Source organism: Panthera onca, chromosome E2 (assembly GCF_046562875.1).
Source record: "Panthera onca isolate mPanOnc1 chromosome E2, mPanOnc1 haplotype 2, whole genome shotgun sequence".
NCBI classification, from domain to species: domain Eukaryota; kingdom Metazoa; phylum Chordata; class Mammalia; order Carnivora; family Felidae; genus Panthera; species Panthera onca.
In genome coordinates, this window is record NC_138353.1 from 61420495 (window position 1) to 61436358 (window position 15864).

General features: G+C 47.0%; 1 non-coding gene across 1 annotated transcript; it reads left to right on the forward strand.

The window, feature by feature from the left end:
- The first annotated feature begins 426 nt into the window (after window positions 1–426).
- LOC132675606 (U6 spliceosomal RNA) lies at window positions 427–532 on the forward strand. Its single transcript, XR_009608818.1, has one exon. It is a non-coding gene; the product is annotated as a U6 spliceosomal RNA (small nuclear RNA).
- Window positions 533–15864: the final 15332 nt, after the last annotated feature.

The window sequence follows — 15864 nt, forward strand, 5'->3', positions numbered from 1 at the left end:
CTGCAGCGCAGGCTGAGTTTGGAGCGTTGAGCTGACGGCAGGGCTTTAGGGTGGACATAGGCATCCTGTGTTCGGAAAAGATTCTTTGCTCTACCAGACTTTTATCAGGCTCTGGAAGGGTCTCCTAGGCCCATCTGTCCCCGTCCTTGTAAAATCCACTTTTAGCGAGAGCTGTATGACCCGTTAGTATATAGTGAATATCGTATTACATTCAGGGGACAACTATGTAATTAAGTATTCTCTGGTGAGACGGTGTGTAGAGACACCAAATAAAATCTCTATGGCTCAAAGATTTAAACCCAACAAATGGAATAGTAAGTATATTAGAAAACAACTCGGGGGTCGGATTCCTAATGAAAAGCAGAAGTGGCATTCGTGAGTAATAGGCGTGTTTAGATAATGCAGGTCCAAAAGTCATCAGAAGTAGTGCTCGCTTGGCAGCACGTAGATTACAATTGGAACAATATAGAGAAGATTAGCATGGCCCCTGTGCAAGGATGATACACAAAACTTTGAAGCATTCTATATTAAAAAAAGTCAAGAGAAGTAAGAAGACGTAAGGAAAATCAAAGAAAAAAATGAAAAAAAAATTCGAGTATTTTGCATAAAAATAAGGCATCAAATACAGGACAATGGGTCCACGGTCGGGGGTGGGGGGGCACTGGCTTTCAGAAGATAAAAAGGGAAGAGTGTTTCTGACCCTTACCAATTTTTTTTTTTTTAATTTTCTTAATGTTTATTTCTCTTTGACAGAGCATCAATGCGGGAGGGGCAGAGAGAGAGGGAGACACAGAATCTGAAACAGGCTCCAGGCTCCCAGCTTTTGGCACAAAGTCCGACCCGGGGCTTGAACTCACAGTTGGCGGGACCATGACCTGAGCTGAAGTCAGACGCTTAACCGACTGAGCCACCCAGGCATCCCTGACCCTTACTAAGTTTCGATCACAGAAACATAACATGATTTCCTTGTACATGAAGTAGGCCTTCTTTCCAGGGAAGGAATGTAAGTCTCCAGGCAAGGTCACCCGGGCAAGTGGACTGCTCCCTCTGCTGTCATGAAGGTAATGGCAAACCAGAACTTTAAGGGCCCACAGACCTCTCAGGTTCCTGCAAGAATGGTGCATGGGAGTAGAGGCAACAGTGAAAGAGCGGGGAGTTTTTAGAAACTGGGAGACCATCTCTGTGTTTGCAGATGTTTTGGGAGTTGCTGCTACCCTGACTGGTCAGCTGAGAGTTGCTAGCAGATCTTGTGCAGGAGCATCTATGTGGTCCCTGTTGTTGGCTTTGCTGTTCAAAGAAACATGAGACTTTTTTTTTTAACGTTTATTTATTTTTGAGACAGAGAGAGACAGAGCATGAACAGGGGAGGGTCAGAGAGAGGGAGACACAGAATCTGAAACAGGCTCCGGGCTCTGAGCTGTCAGCACAGAGCCTGATCGGGGTTCGAACTCACGGACCGAGAGATCGTGACCTGAGCCAAAGTTGGACGCTTAACCGACTGAGCCACCCAGGCACCCTGAGACTTCTTTTTTTTTTTTAACATTTATTTTGAGAGAGAGAAGTGAGAATGAGGGGGGGGAGGGGCAGAAAGAGAGAGAGAGAGAGAGAGAGAATCCTAAGCAGGCTCAGGGCTGGCAGCCCAGAGCCTGATGGGAGTGGGGGTGGGGTTCCAACCCAGGGAACTATGAGATCATGACCTGAGCTGAAATCAAGATTAGGAAGCTTTACCAACTGAGCTACCCAGGCGAAACAGGAGACTTTATTTTTTTTAAATTTTTATTGTATTAAAAATTTTGAAGTTTATTTATTTATTTTGAGAGAGACAGAGTCAGCACAAGTGGGGGAGGGACAGAGAGAGAGGGAGACAGAGAATCCCAAGCAGGCTCCACACCATCAGCCCGGAGCCCGACATGGGGACTGAACCCACAAAACCGTGGTGAGATCATGACCCGAGCTGAAATCAAGAGTCGGACACTTAACCAACTGAGCCACCCAGGCGCCCCAAAACAAGAGACTTTAAAAAGGCTAAAGCTTGATCTTCAGGTGCTCAATGTTTACCTTAAATATAAAACTGCCAGTTATTTTACCAGCAAAAATGGCTTTATTCTGGAATAGCAGGGAATTGCACTCCAGGACTAGCAAGCCCAGGAAAAACCACAGGCTAGCCTTCAGAAGGAATAAGTGGATCACTCTTGCATACAGAAGGGGGATTTGGGAAGGGTATTGATAAACAAAAAGTTCATTAGAGTAAAGGGAGTTGTAGTGGCTTCTCATTGGCTGACCTATGACTGTCTCTCTTGTCTGGGCTGTTGTGAAGAAACCATCCTTCCTCCTGCTGAGGTAGTAAAGTAGTCAAAGTAGCATCCACTTGCAAGATGGTCTCTTCCTGTTGGATAAGATACTATGGAGTAAAAGGATCCGTTTAAATAGCAAAACTAAAACAGAGATAAGGCACTGTCAAAAACAAAACAAAACAAAACAAAAAAAACAAAAACCCTCCCAAACTAAGATAGACTTGGCAACAAATAAGAAAAATACAAAAGAATGACAGAGAGAAAAGAAGTCGATGGAAAGACATAATGTGTTGTGTTGGTTTTTTTTTTTACCTTTTTTTTGAGAGAGAGAGACACACACAGCATGAGCGGGGGAGGGGCAGAGGGAGAGGGAGACACAGAATCCCAAGCAGGTTCCAGGTTTTGAGCTGTTAGCACAGAGCCTGACTCAGGGATCGAATCCACGAAAGGTGGTATCATGACCTGGGCCGAAGCTGTACGCTTAACTGACTGAGCCACCCAGGTGCCCCATGTTCTTGAACAGAAATACGGAGAGTTATAAATATGTCAGGTCTCCATATGTTAATGTAAATTTTAATGTTATTCCAATAAAATAACAACGTAATTTATGGAATTTTCCAAGCTCATGAAATAGTTATGTGTAAAAATAAACTCGAATAGCAAGGAAACTTGAAAATAATTAAAAGTAGTGGGTGGGCTAGCCTGTCAGATATTAATATTTCTTTTTTTCCTTTAGAATTATTTTATTAAGTCATAGGTGTACAACAGCTTCTTTACACACTCAAATTTTTTTAAAGGAAAAATATGTCTTACTACACCATGATCCTGGGTAATAGCTTTTCAAAACTTGGAGAAAAATCTTAAAAAAAGGTTTCACGTGTCATCTGAGACTTACAAATTTAACATTATCAAAGAAGGAATGCTTCTACCTTCTTACAAAACCACAAGAAAGAAATAACGATTCGGAGCGCCTGGGTGGTTCAGTCGGTAGAGCCTCTGACTTCCTCTGGTTTCATGATCTCATGGTTCGTGAAATTGAGCCCCACAACAGGCTCGCTGCTGTCAGCATGGAGCCTGCTTCGGATCCTCTGTCCCCCTCTTTCTGCCCCTCCACTTGTGCTTTTCTGTCTCTCAAAAATAAATAAGCATTAAAAAACAAAACAAAACAAATAAAAGAATCAACAATTAAAAAGCTAAGAAAGCCCTCCCCCCCCTTTTTTTTTTTTTTAACAATTCTTCCTCCACAGTAACGTACTGTTATTAAACAATCCATTCACAAAATGGCTCTCTGCATCTGTCCTGGTGTCTTCTGCCATATCGGAGGTAGGTATTAACATTTCTTATAAATATTCATATTAAAACTGTTCAGTTTGGCAAGTGAGGATACAGTCATATTAATATGATTTAAATAAAATCCAGAAGTAGGTCTGGGGTGGTTAATTTTATGTATTGTGTAGGGGGAGCAGAGCGGAAGGTGCAGACCCTGTGGCCCCAGGCCCAGGTCCTGGGGGAATTTGGAGCTCCCTGAGTTCTGCCACCTGGCGACTGCAGGGTTGGGTGTCAGTGTGATGAGGGAGAATAAGGCAATCTGGCACCCCCCAACCCCGCCCGTGGGATCTGCGTGACATTCCTCAGGCACTTCTGGCTGCCCAAGAACCAAGGAAAGGGGCAAACAAATGGTTGACTGATAGAGATCAGAGTCAGGTAGGACCTGAGCCTCCATCAGTTTAGATGTTTTGGTAAATTACAAGAAAAAGGCAATCTTATCAGTAGCTTAATCTTCAGAAAGCTGTAGACTCAGTTTCTTGGAGCTCCAACTTCACCCTCTCCTCCATAGTGACGTGCCTGGCCTCCCAAGAGCTGTCCTAGCTGTCCCTGGGGCCTCCACTGTGAATCAGGGCCCAGCACGGGGCGCGTACGTGAGCGAAACCCTTTTTCTTGGCTGTCGCAATGTGAGATTAAATTCCAGACGCTCTCACAGCCAATAACAGTAATAATAATGTGTCTTATATACATATATCTGTAGTAGTGGTTCTATTTTTCTGGAGAATCGTGATGAATTTGGGCCCACGAGTATTCAGTGAAATGATCATTAAGGGAAGTAAATTTCTTTTTTTTTTTTTAATGTTTATTTTTGAGTGAGAGAGACAGACAGAGTGCAAACGGAGAGGAGCAGAGAGAGAGGGAGACACAGACTCCGAAGCAGGCTCCAGGCTCCCAGCTGTCAGCACAGAGCTTAACGTGGGACTTGAACTCACCAACAGTGAGATCATTACCTGAGCCGATCAACTGACTGAGCCACCCAGCTGCCCCTAAATTTCAAAATATTTTGGAAAAGATAACACTTTTGGCGGTTTGGGGAAGCAAGCTGGGAGAAGGCCTGTATTGGTATAATCTCTATGAAGATCATTTTGACAATAGCCATCAAGATGTAATATCTACATAATTGTTGATCCAGAAATTCTACTTTTCAAGATTTACACCATAGTTGTGCTTCCCTTTTATGAAATGAAGTATGTTAAAAAAATTTTTTACCCACACTTTTTACAATAGCAAGAGATTTTATTGAGAAAAAAAGTGTTCAGCAGAAGACAGTTTGTTAAATTACAGTTAACTATTCCGTAGTAGAATATTATAAAACTTCAAAAATGCATGAGGGTGTATTATATTTCAATAAAAAATTGGAAACCTAATGAGATGGTTCAAGTGAATTTTTAACACGGACTAATTTCTAAATTTTTTCTTTAAAGTTTATTGATTTATTTTGAAAGAGAGAGAGTGCAAGAGGTATAGGGGCAGGGAGAGAGGGGAGAGAGCATCCCAAGTAGGCTCTGCACTGTCTGCATTGCCTTGTTTTTCTTTTGTGTCATTTGGAATGTTGTGTTTTCTTTTTTATTTTTTTTTTACTTAAAAATATACAAACATTTACTGTAAATAACTTACTAAAAGAATAAATGAAAAGTATTGGGCTATATATATGGCATACTTGCTTTCCTTATGTAAATGAAACATGTTGATCAGCCAGAATATAAGGTCAAAGTGTCCAATTGTCTCCCAAAGCTTCAGCCTAGCAGGTAAATTCTCACAGGTCAAAATGTTATACTGTGTCACTGGGTTACTGTTCTTCTCCAGAGATACCTGGTCCCAGCACTGTTGTTAAATTTTAGATTCCCCAGAAATGGTGTAGCTAAAGGAGAGACTGTTCATAATGGAAATACACCTAAGAGAAAATGAAAGCCTCTGTCACCATTTTCAAGAATATTAGATGCATGTCCTTGAAAAGTCACTCAGTTTTTCTAAACTTCACCTGACAAATAGTACAAAATCTCTAGTAAACCTGATTATAAGAAAGTAGTGTTGGAAACATTTAATTTTGCACAGCCTTACGCACTGGGGTACATTAGTTACATTTTGGGTAACACATCCATTCATTGTGATAACAGTGTTGTCACATTCCCAGAAAGCAGCAGTTTTGAAGTTTGTTTTGTTTTGCTTTTTACATATGTGCCTTTAAATACTGAATTAATTCTACTACATTGTGGTCAAGCATTCATTCAATGAAACACCTCTCCTGTCAAATTACATGCAAGCAGCATGCACAAAAACATTTTCAAATGTGCATTTAGCATGGTTTTATTTTCGTTACATGGTGAACACAATTTATTAAAATAACAGCTCTGAAGTTTGTACGCGAATAGCACTCGTAGAAACAACTATTGTACTTGTATATTTAAATTCTGTTTTAAATGTATCGCATGGTGGTCACAGCATGGTAATGCGTGTAGAAGCTTCAACATGTTTACTAAGGTGAGATGAAGGTAAAGATAAACAGAGAGGGTTAGGGTCAGGGTTTGGAGTTTAGGGGTCAAGGTTGGGGTCTGGGTCTAGTGGCTAAGGGTTAGGGTCAGGGTTAAACATAACTTGTCCCCTTCCTGTTCCTCATCATCTCTCCAGGATGCACAGGACTTGCCCAGGGTCACCCGTGAGGCAGAGATCAAACTGGACCATGGGTTTTCTACTCTCCCGACCCCCATCCTGGGCTCTAATAGAAGAATGAAATGTCTGCTGGTTACGGTCTGTTTCAAATCCAGCCCAAACTCAGTCAAGAGCATGGAGGGCCTCAGAACTCATGCAGGTTCTTTCTGCCCTCCTTCCCTGGGAAGGGTGCTGCTGGCCCCAATCTGCATGGGCAGTTCCAGGTTCCAGCATAGGTCTGACCCACGAGGATACGTGGGAGACAGGTGTGGATTTATATAGCACTGGGTGGAGTGGTCTACCAACCCCTAAGTGCAGCCTTCTTTCAGGCTGGTGGGACCCTCCTAGCACTGGCTGGGTCCTTTGTCCTATCCAAGTGACCAGCAGTAGACTGCCAGGTCTCAGACAGAGCAACCCTTGGCCTCTGACCACCCAGGCAGGCATCTGTAGTCTTCAAGCTCAGACCAGCCTGGGTGTTGACAACCCCGGACTGTGTTCCTGGCAATTGAACAGTCCATGGGCAGTGTAGACAGTCCCACTAGATGTTTTCATTTCCAGCATTTGTGTGGTTGAGACAAGTGCCTCCTCCCTCACTTCTAGTCTGCCAAGAAAGATAATAACCCTCCAAATGTGAATGTGGCCTTGGCCACTACAGCCACACAGCAGACTGGCCCTGCAGTCCTTTGGCCTCCCAGTTGTAATGTAAGCCTTTGACATGCATACTCATTAGGAGTCAAGGATATAGGACCAACTGTGTCTCTCATTGATGCTGCATGGTCTCAGAGAGCCACATGCACGACCCAGGGACTGTGGCCTCCAGAAAGTCTGCAAAGTGTGGATTCCATGTTGTGGAATAATTCTTGAGCCTCTCATTGTTTCTCATTCCTTACCATCTTCACATTTGGCCTCTGCTCTTTGTAAAGGAGAGCGAAGAGACTGGAAAATGAGCTAGTTTGTTCTTTGGGGCTGGGTGATTAATGTGGCCGGGATGCAGGTGTGACTCCTGGTCTCCCTCCTCCCAGGGACATGAGTGAGGTCTGTGTGCCCTCCGGTCTCTGAGCACAAGGATCCAATGCCCAATACAGGAGCCTTGGGTTTCCCACCAACAGCAAAGTTGCTTTTTCAGCAGGTGAAAGAGGACAGCAAGAGCACTGGATGGGCAGCTGCAGCCCCAGCCCTAAGTGAACACCTTCCTTCCTTGGGCACGACGGGTTCCACAGCTGCGCATTCGGCCATCAGTGATGCGGAATCAGCTGCTTTCTGAACCCTTCATCTGTTCTCATGCCCAGGTTCAGCACCTCCGCTTTCCTTTGGGAACTGCATTTGGGAACTGTTGATTCTGTCTGTTCAGCCCCATCGTTTCGCCAGGGTGCCATTCCCACCCAGCCCTGAGGTTCTGTGAGATGATGGGCCCACCCTGCCTGGGCGTAGGCAGGTGGCCCCGGTCTAACTGGTCATGGGTCCCCATCCTGTTTGGGGTTATAATTTCATGGGTTGGGCATGAGACCCAGCTGTAGTCCTCCCATTAGACTCTCAGTATGGTGACAGAGTCTTTGTCATTACTGTGGATTGTGGCGGGAGAGGGAAACCAACACCCCAGCAGAACCAGAGACAATCAAACAGAGGAGAGGAGGAAGCCCAACAATGGTGTCTCAGTTCCTGGATGAGCAGCACCTTTAGATGTAAGTGATCCAAGACTGTGAGCTGAACTTCTGTCACTTGCAACTAAAAGTCCCATCTCCTTCACTAATAATAAAATAAACATGTTTGGGAGCGATTTTATATAAGTATTGTGTTAAGTGGTAAAGTCTGGAGACACCCTTTAAAATGATAATTGTTTCTTGTTAATGTTTATTTACTTATTTTGAGAGAGGGCATGAGTAGGGGAGAGGGGCAGAGGGAGGGAAAGAATCCCAAGCATGCTCTATGCTCAGTGCATAGTCCGATTCAGGGCTCAATCCCATGACCCCGGGATCGCCACCTGAGCCAAGATCAAGAGTCAGACGCTTAACCGACTGAGCCACCCAGGCACCCATAAAATAGTAATTCTTAATCTGGAGAGACTTTGGAGCGTCTATCCAGGTAAAATGGATGGGTGGTCCACTTATATGTGGATTCAAAAATTTTCTGTGTGTGAATTTTTGAAAAATCATACCGTACAGTCCCGTAAATATACTTTCTCTTCCTATGATTTCCTCAACGACATTTTCTTTTCTCTGGGTTACTTTTTCGTAAGATTTCAGCATATGATACAAACAACATGCACAATATGTACTAATGCACTGTATCAGTAAGGCTTCTGCTCAGCAGAAGTGGTTAGTGGTTAGGTTTGGGAAAGTCAGAGTTATTCATGGAGTTTTTACTTCATGGGGGGTTGTTAAACAACCCTCACGTTGTTTAAGAACACATCAACATTGGTACATGTAACAGACTATCATTTTTGGAAGGAATAAAATTAGATGAGAGTATTTAGTAGAAAAGACCCCAAACCTGCCAAACCAGTGAGTGAATACGCATTAGCATGAGATGCCCTGGTGACATGTAATCCTGCCCGATGTTGACGTGAGGCAGATGGTTACTGTTCTTGCGTCTTTTGTGTAAATTTTGGCAAATGTACACACCTGTGAGACCATCTCCAGGATCCAGGACATTTCCTTCACCCCCAGAGTCCCCTCACGTCCATTCAAAGTAAACCCCACCCCCTGCCTGCCATTTGCCAGACAAATATGCATCTGCCTTCCCTCCCTGTCCACCTGCTTTCCCTGTTCTCTGACCTTGGGGTCATGAGACGGGACAGTCTCTCTCTACAGGACATCTGAACCTCACTGTGACGTGGGGATGTGCACCAGCAATTTGCTCATGCCCACGTGGTCTCTCGTATGCACGGTCCTACCTCTTGTTTATTCATTTACTAGTGGATGGACATTGGGTGGTTTCCATGTTTGTGATGGTTGTAAATAAATGCCTTTAACAGTGGATAGTACGAGTTTAGGAAAAACGGATGTTTATTGTTATAAGAAAGTAAATTATGCTCATACCACACATAGATATTTGAATAAAGGATAAAGAAGCAATATTTCTTCAGAGTCCCACTACTCAGTTGTAACCACCAGGCTATTTTGCTGTGTTTCTTCCCAAACTGTGCCATGTGTGTGTATGTATATAAAATCGTGATAATTGGGAAAGTAATGCAAATGTAATTTTGTTCTTGTCGTTTATGATGAACATGAGTGTCTTAGTGTGGGTTTTCTGGGGAAGCATAACATATAACATTTATTAAAAGGAATTGGCTCATACAGTTATGGAGGCTGGGAGCCCCCTGACCTGCAGCCAGCCGACTGCAGACCCGGGAGCTGGTGATGTGTGTGGTGTGCATGTGTGTATGTGTGTGTGTGTGCGTGGTGTATCTGTGTGTGTATACCTGTGTGTGTACTATAAGGAATTGGCTCACACACTTATGGAGGCTGGGATCCCCCTGACCTGCAGCCAGCCTGCTGCAGACCCAGGAGCTGGTGGTGGGGGGGGGGTCAGAGCCTGAGCCAGGAAGCCCGGGAGCACAAGCACAGCAGGTGCACATTCTGGTCCAGGGGCAGAGAAGCCCAGGTCCTGCTCAGCAGCCAGGCGGAGAGGGGTTTACTCCCCTTTCTGCTGTATTCAGGCCTCAGTGCACTGGACGAGGCCCACCCTCACTAGGGAGGGCAGATTCAGGTGTGAACCTCACCCAGAAGCACCTCACAGTTGCACCTAGAATGCTGTTTGGCACACAGAGAGATTGATTTTAGGACAAATCATTTACACAGCCGTGTGAAAGGTATTCCGTTGCTAATCTGCCTTGTCAAAGACAGGGATTTTGTCTGTAAACTTCAGACCCAGAAAATTGACTGTTCTGCCAACGTGAGATAATTATCTGTTCTCCCTGAAGCAGAGTGCTGTTTCTCTGGAGACCCACCTCGCTGTGTGCCTGCGCTGGACGCCGTGTGCACAGTGAAGCTAGAGGCCCCCAGAGGAGACCGCCAGGAGCCTCGTGCAGACGCACAGGAACAGAGGCGGGGCAGTGTGGCACTGTGTCCAGAAGGGGCCGGTGGGGCCCTGACCAGAGAAGCCTCCGGGCCTCCCTCCCCTCTGCTGTGGCGCAGGGGGCAGGGCTCACAGGCTCGCTGGGCAGTGCTCTTGCAGAGCATGGGACGGGGGCTTGCAGCATGAGAGAGGGAAGCTAGTTCTGAAAGCCTCAGTCTCCTCCCTGTGCCTTCACAGTGGAGACCAAGCATTCATGCAGCCTTGTGCCCACTGGGAAGAAACATCACCACGTAGACCCCCTTCCACTTCTGCACAGGGCACACACACCGTCTCTTGTTTCGCTGCTTCTCAAGGGCATCCAGGCCCCTGGAGAATCTCTCAGGACTGCATTGTGGGATCACCTTGAGAAGCTCAGAGTCCTCAGGCAGTGGCACCTGCCCTTCCACGCATGCCGTGCTGCCTGTGATGCTTGAGCCCTGCATGCTGCCCACATCCAGGAAGTTTGAGGATTTTGCCCAGACCAGGTTGGGGAGGGGAGCAGCACCACGATGCCATTTGGCCTGGGCCCTGGAGACACCCCCCCCCCCCCCCCCCCCCCGCCTCACCATCTGCATGTTCTGTGGGATGTTGGTGTAGGGGGCATCCTGGCTCTGGGTGACACACCCCAGGACAGTAGAGAGCAGGGTCTGGCTTAGGCTGGGGCCTGACCCCGAGTCCAGGCAGTGCAGAGCCTTGCCCAAGGGGCTGCATGAACCCCTCAGTCTTCTCCTCATGGGGACAGGGGGCATTTATTTCTGCACCTCCTCTACCCTCAGTGAGTAGTGAGCCCAAGTTCAAGATGCCCACAGATCAGGTGTCTGTGAGAGCATGTTTCCTGGCTCCCAGACAGCACCTCTTTGCCGTGTCCTCACTTGGTGGAGAGGTGAGCGAGCTTTGTGGGGTCTCTTGTAAGGGCCCCACTCCCATCCATGGAGGACCCATCCTCCTCAACCAAGCACCTCCCACAGGCCCCTCTCCTAACACCATCATCTTGGGTGCTGGGATTCTAACACGAGCTTGGGGGGCACATGACCATTCAGACCATAGAGGTATGGCATCTCCAGCCTCACTCCCAGTGTCTCATGAAGGGGTCTCCACCTTCCACAGACACTGCCTTCGGGAGTCCCAGATGAACCTGTCCTCTGTTCCCTGCAGTCATGTCTTCAAAGCCACAACCTTCCTCGTAGCCTCTCTGTTGGGGGTCAAGCTGCTGCATTGGCATATATTTCGGGTACAATGTAGGCCAGGTGTTCATCTGAGCACTCAGGGCTGTGCAGGTATGCTGTGACCAGGAACCCTTGTCCCCATGCCTGAGTGATGGAGCCAGTGTGTGCCATTTGCCCCGGGCCCTTCCGGTTGTGGGACTTCTGCTCAGACTTGAGCTCTGGTCCCCATAATCAGGAAAGGCTAACGTGACAGAGTGAGACTGGGCACGTTAATGTTTGCACCCCTGGATTCAGGTAATGTGCTCCTCTGTCTCATCTCCTCTGCTTCTCACTGTGCCATTCGAATTTACTTAAAGAGCCTTGTGATTCCAGCATACAAGTTTGGTCGATGAGCCTGTGTGGTCCATGACCTCTGGGGTAGCTTGTCCGGCAATGCACCTGGAGGAGACAAAGCGGTGTCTTCATCACCTCCTCCAGCTGCAGCTCCTCCCGGTGCTCCAGAGGTGGAAGGAGACTTCCTGCCTGGCTTCGAGGGACCGTGCAATTATGGAGGCAACAGGCCCCAGAAAACAAACCCCGTGTTCTCCTTCTGTGAGTCGGACACAAGGTCTGGGCTGGCCCAGAAACAACTGTTCCTCAGGGTCATCAACCTCAAGAGATTAAATGTCACCTGGTGTGTAGGGCTGTAGCCTCTGTAAGATCAAACATTTTGGGTAACAACAGTTTGGCACAGCCAGTTGGTCACATATGTGCATGTGACCATGTGACATGTTTGTGGATAACATGTCCTGAGGCCCTAAGTAGCCACACGATGTCCAGACAGTCACCGTGATGGCATGACTTTGCATGCAGGTGCAGTCCTCAGGCACCGCCTCCTGACTGCTTGCTCTCTTCTCTGCTGTGCTCTAAAAAGTGAAGCTGCAGGATGGCTGGAACATAGACCATGGAAGGTAGGAGGTGGTTGCTCTTGAGGAGAGGCATGCTGGCCGCAGTGACACGAGCAAGAGATGGGAAAACTGTGAGCAGCAGATCCAAGAAATAAAAAAGCCAGTAGATGGGTAAGGGGGTGTCAGGGCTGCTTCCTTGGGAACCTCATTGCTTTACTGTTCAATGAGCCGTGGCTTGGCCTTCCAGACATGTGTGCCAAAGCCCCAGTGGGACCTGGGATCGCCCAGGCATCTCTACTGTGTGCTCGTCAGCCATAACTCAAGCTTGTGTCCTTCTCACCTTCTGAGGATCAAGGGTATCGGTGGTCCTTGCAAAGTACATCTTATGTCTTCACAAGTTTGCAAACATCACAGTTTGCCAGGGAGTGACACTGGGGACCTGGATTCCTGATGCAGTACTTTCTGACTTCAAGATGTCTATTCATTGGCAACCTGGTGAATTTTGTAAATAGGGCCCATGTTTAATTCAGCTGCTTCGAAGTTAATAGGATCGAATAAGGTCCTTTCATAATACGTTAGTTGACATCAAATCCAATGAGATACTTCTGAAAATCTGAGTTGACCGAGAAGGCTTTTCCAGAAAACGAGCCCTGATTCATGAAGCAGCAACTGAAAGATTTGTCTTGTAGTTGAGACCCTTCCTATAAGCTCCCCTCCCATGGCTTGTGTCAGGTCTCCTGCTGCTGCCAAGCGGGGATCAGCCCCAGGGTTGGCCTCCTGTCCATGACATTGTACTCGGCCTCAGCACAAGCAGATGGACTGCTGGCATGGAGTCTGGAACCGGGAACTAACAGAATCTGATCCCAGATGTAATTTCTAAGGGGATCCAGGGTGCAGAGCAGAGCCACCAGTTACACGGGGCTGGTGTAGAGAGATGTCCATGGTTTTGGAACAACCCCTGGACACCCTGATCCCACCTCCTCCTGCCACCAGCAGATACTGAGAAATTCCATTCCAGGTCAGTGAGGGACATCTGCTCAGGGACGTGGAGGGCAGCAAGTTGTCCCCAGCTCTGACTGCTCCCCACTGTGGGCCCATCCATGGCAGCATCAAGGCATCTTTGGCCTCAACCACTGTTTCAGGAAAACGCTTGAAAAAGTCAATCTCAGCATTTATTTCCAGGGTTCCAAGCCACATCTGAGGAAGGAAAGATCGGCAACAATGCAAAGAGAGCCTCTCAGCCCAGCCCTGCTCACCAGCCCCGAGGTCCAGGGGTCCAAGGATCCAGAGGGAAGGACTCATGGGGTTGAGTAAGACAGTCTCCTCAGCATTGACTCCACAGGGGTGTCACTTTCTTGGCTTAACCCCCTCTAGCCCGCAGATATCCAACAGAATATGTGGGCTTTCTGGAAACTTGAGGGCTCTAGTGGGTGGTGGGGGCATTCTAGGCCCGTGTTTTTGAGGAAAGATGCCGCGTGGTTAAGACCCCAGGCCTGGGTGCTCTGGGGATGGGCAGGCTGTAGGTGTGTTCAGAGGTCATGGCAATGCTCAGGGCTGTGTGGTCAGTGGTGGGCCTGGGTTCAGTGGGCCCCTTGCAATGCCCTTCCTGCACAGAGTGGGGCTTTTCTGTCTCTGTAACCCCAGTGACTGGCTGGGGCCTGTGCCAAGGTAGGCACTTAGGAGGTGTTAAAAATAGAATATTAGAACTAGTCCAGCCCAGTATGCTGCTCCCGCCTACCCAAGCTGCTCTGGTATCTCCCTTGATGCCTGCTTGGCATGATGTATCTGGAGGACCAGTGCCTGGGCAGAAGCTGTGCCCATTGGTGGTCAACAAGAATTCCTTGAATGCCTGATGTGTTAAGGAACTTGTCTGATCCCAATGTGAAGGGTGAGGAGACAGTTGTTGGGGTGGGGGGTGGGTCAGAGTGAGTAGGGGAAGGGATCGGATTCAATGGCTGGAATCCCCCAAGACTCTGATACTTGGAGGGGCCCAGAGATGGTGTTCATGGGTAAGGCGTGCACCTTCCCTCCCAGCCCATTTTATCCCTCTCTGACCCACCTCTCAGAAGTCTTCATGGGAGGGCCCCCTTGTAGGTAACCTCTGATGTGTCTGATGACCAAAGTGTCACCGGATCACACACTTGAGCAAGGGGTGTCCTATGAGGATTCTGGCCCTAAACCATGAAATGCATGTGCAAACTTGGAACACCCCTCTCCAGGATAACATCCTCAGTCAGGACTGAGAGAAGGAGCCCGCTGGCACGGAAGTGGGTGCTTGGTCCTCATGCCCTCAGAACAGGGCCTTTCCCACGTGCGAGGGAGGCACTTGGTATGTTGTCCATCACTTCCCCGCTCTCTGGTCCTTGCCTCTCCCCACAGGGGCCCTTGCAGGAAAAGCTTCTTAGGGTTCATCCCTTTCAATTTCCCTCTTCCTTCCCTCATTGAGGCAAGTTCTGAAGCACATTCTCTTGTTCCTTTGTAAAATCATTGTTTCAGAGTTGGAAACATCACCAGGAGACAGCTGAGTCCAGTGTTGTCTTTGCTGATACTTAATCAGGGGAGCTCAAGAGGCAATCAGAACCACTGCAGGTCCCGCCAATGTCCTCACTGGAACGAATACCACCATCAGGACATCAGGACTCATTGATTTCAGGACAGCCCTGCCTTCGGTACTGGTGCTCCTCCTTCCTCTTAACTGTTGTGGGTTTTTAGTTAGTTGTTGTGTGGTGTGAAAGACAGGGGTCTGGTGTTATGCTTGGGGCTGTCCAGTTTTCCCAGCACCATTCATTGAAGAGACTGTCTTTTCACCATTGTGTATTATTGGTTCTTTTTGGAGGAATTAATTGCCCACATATGTGTGGATTTGCTTCTGGGCTCTGCATTCTGTTCCATTGGTTGTCTCTTAGCCCATAACATACTGTTGGTTACTGTAGCTTTGTAATATAGCTTCAGATCAGGGAATGTGATGCCTCCCAGTTGGTTCTTCTTTATACAGATACTTTGGCTAGTCCTCTGTGGTTTCATACACGTTTTAGGATTTTTCTAGTTCTGTGCAAAATGGTACTAGAATGTTGATCAGGAGGGATTACGTTGCATCTGTACATCACTTTGGGTAAAATGACAATTCTATAATATTCATTTTTATAATCCAGGAACACATAATATCTTTCCATTTCTTCATCTATGTCTTACCATTTTCATGGTATACGTTTTTCATGTCTGTGGTAAAGTTTTTTCCTAACTGTTTTCTTAACGTCTTTTGATGGTTCATTATGAGTTTGTCCAATGTAATGATTTTTGTATCTTGATTTTGTATACTACAATTTCACTGAGTTTGTTTATTTGTTTTAACTTTTTTTTTGGTGGAGTGATGTGGTGGAAGATGGGAACTCAAAATGGCATGTTTCCACCATATCCTAGGTCATTCACAACATCCACAGCATAGTGGCCACTAATATAATTCTACCACGGTGTCCTTTAGTACTA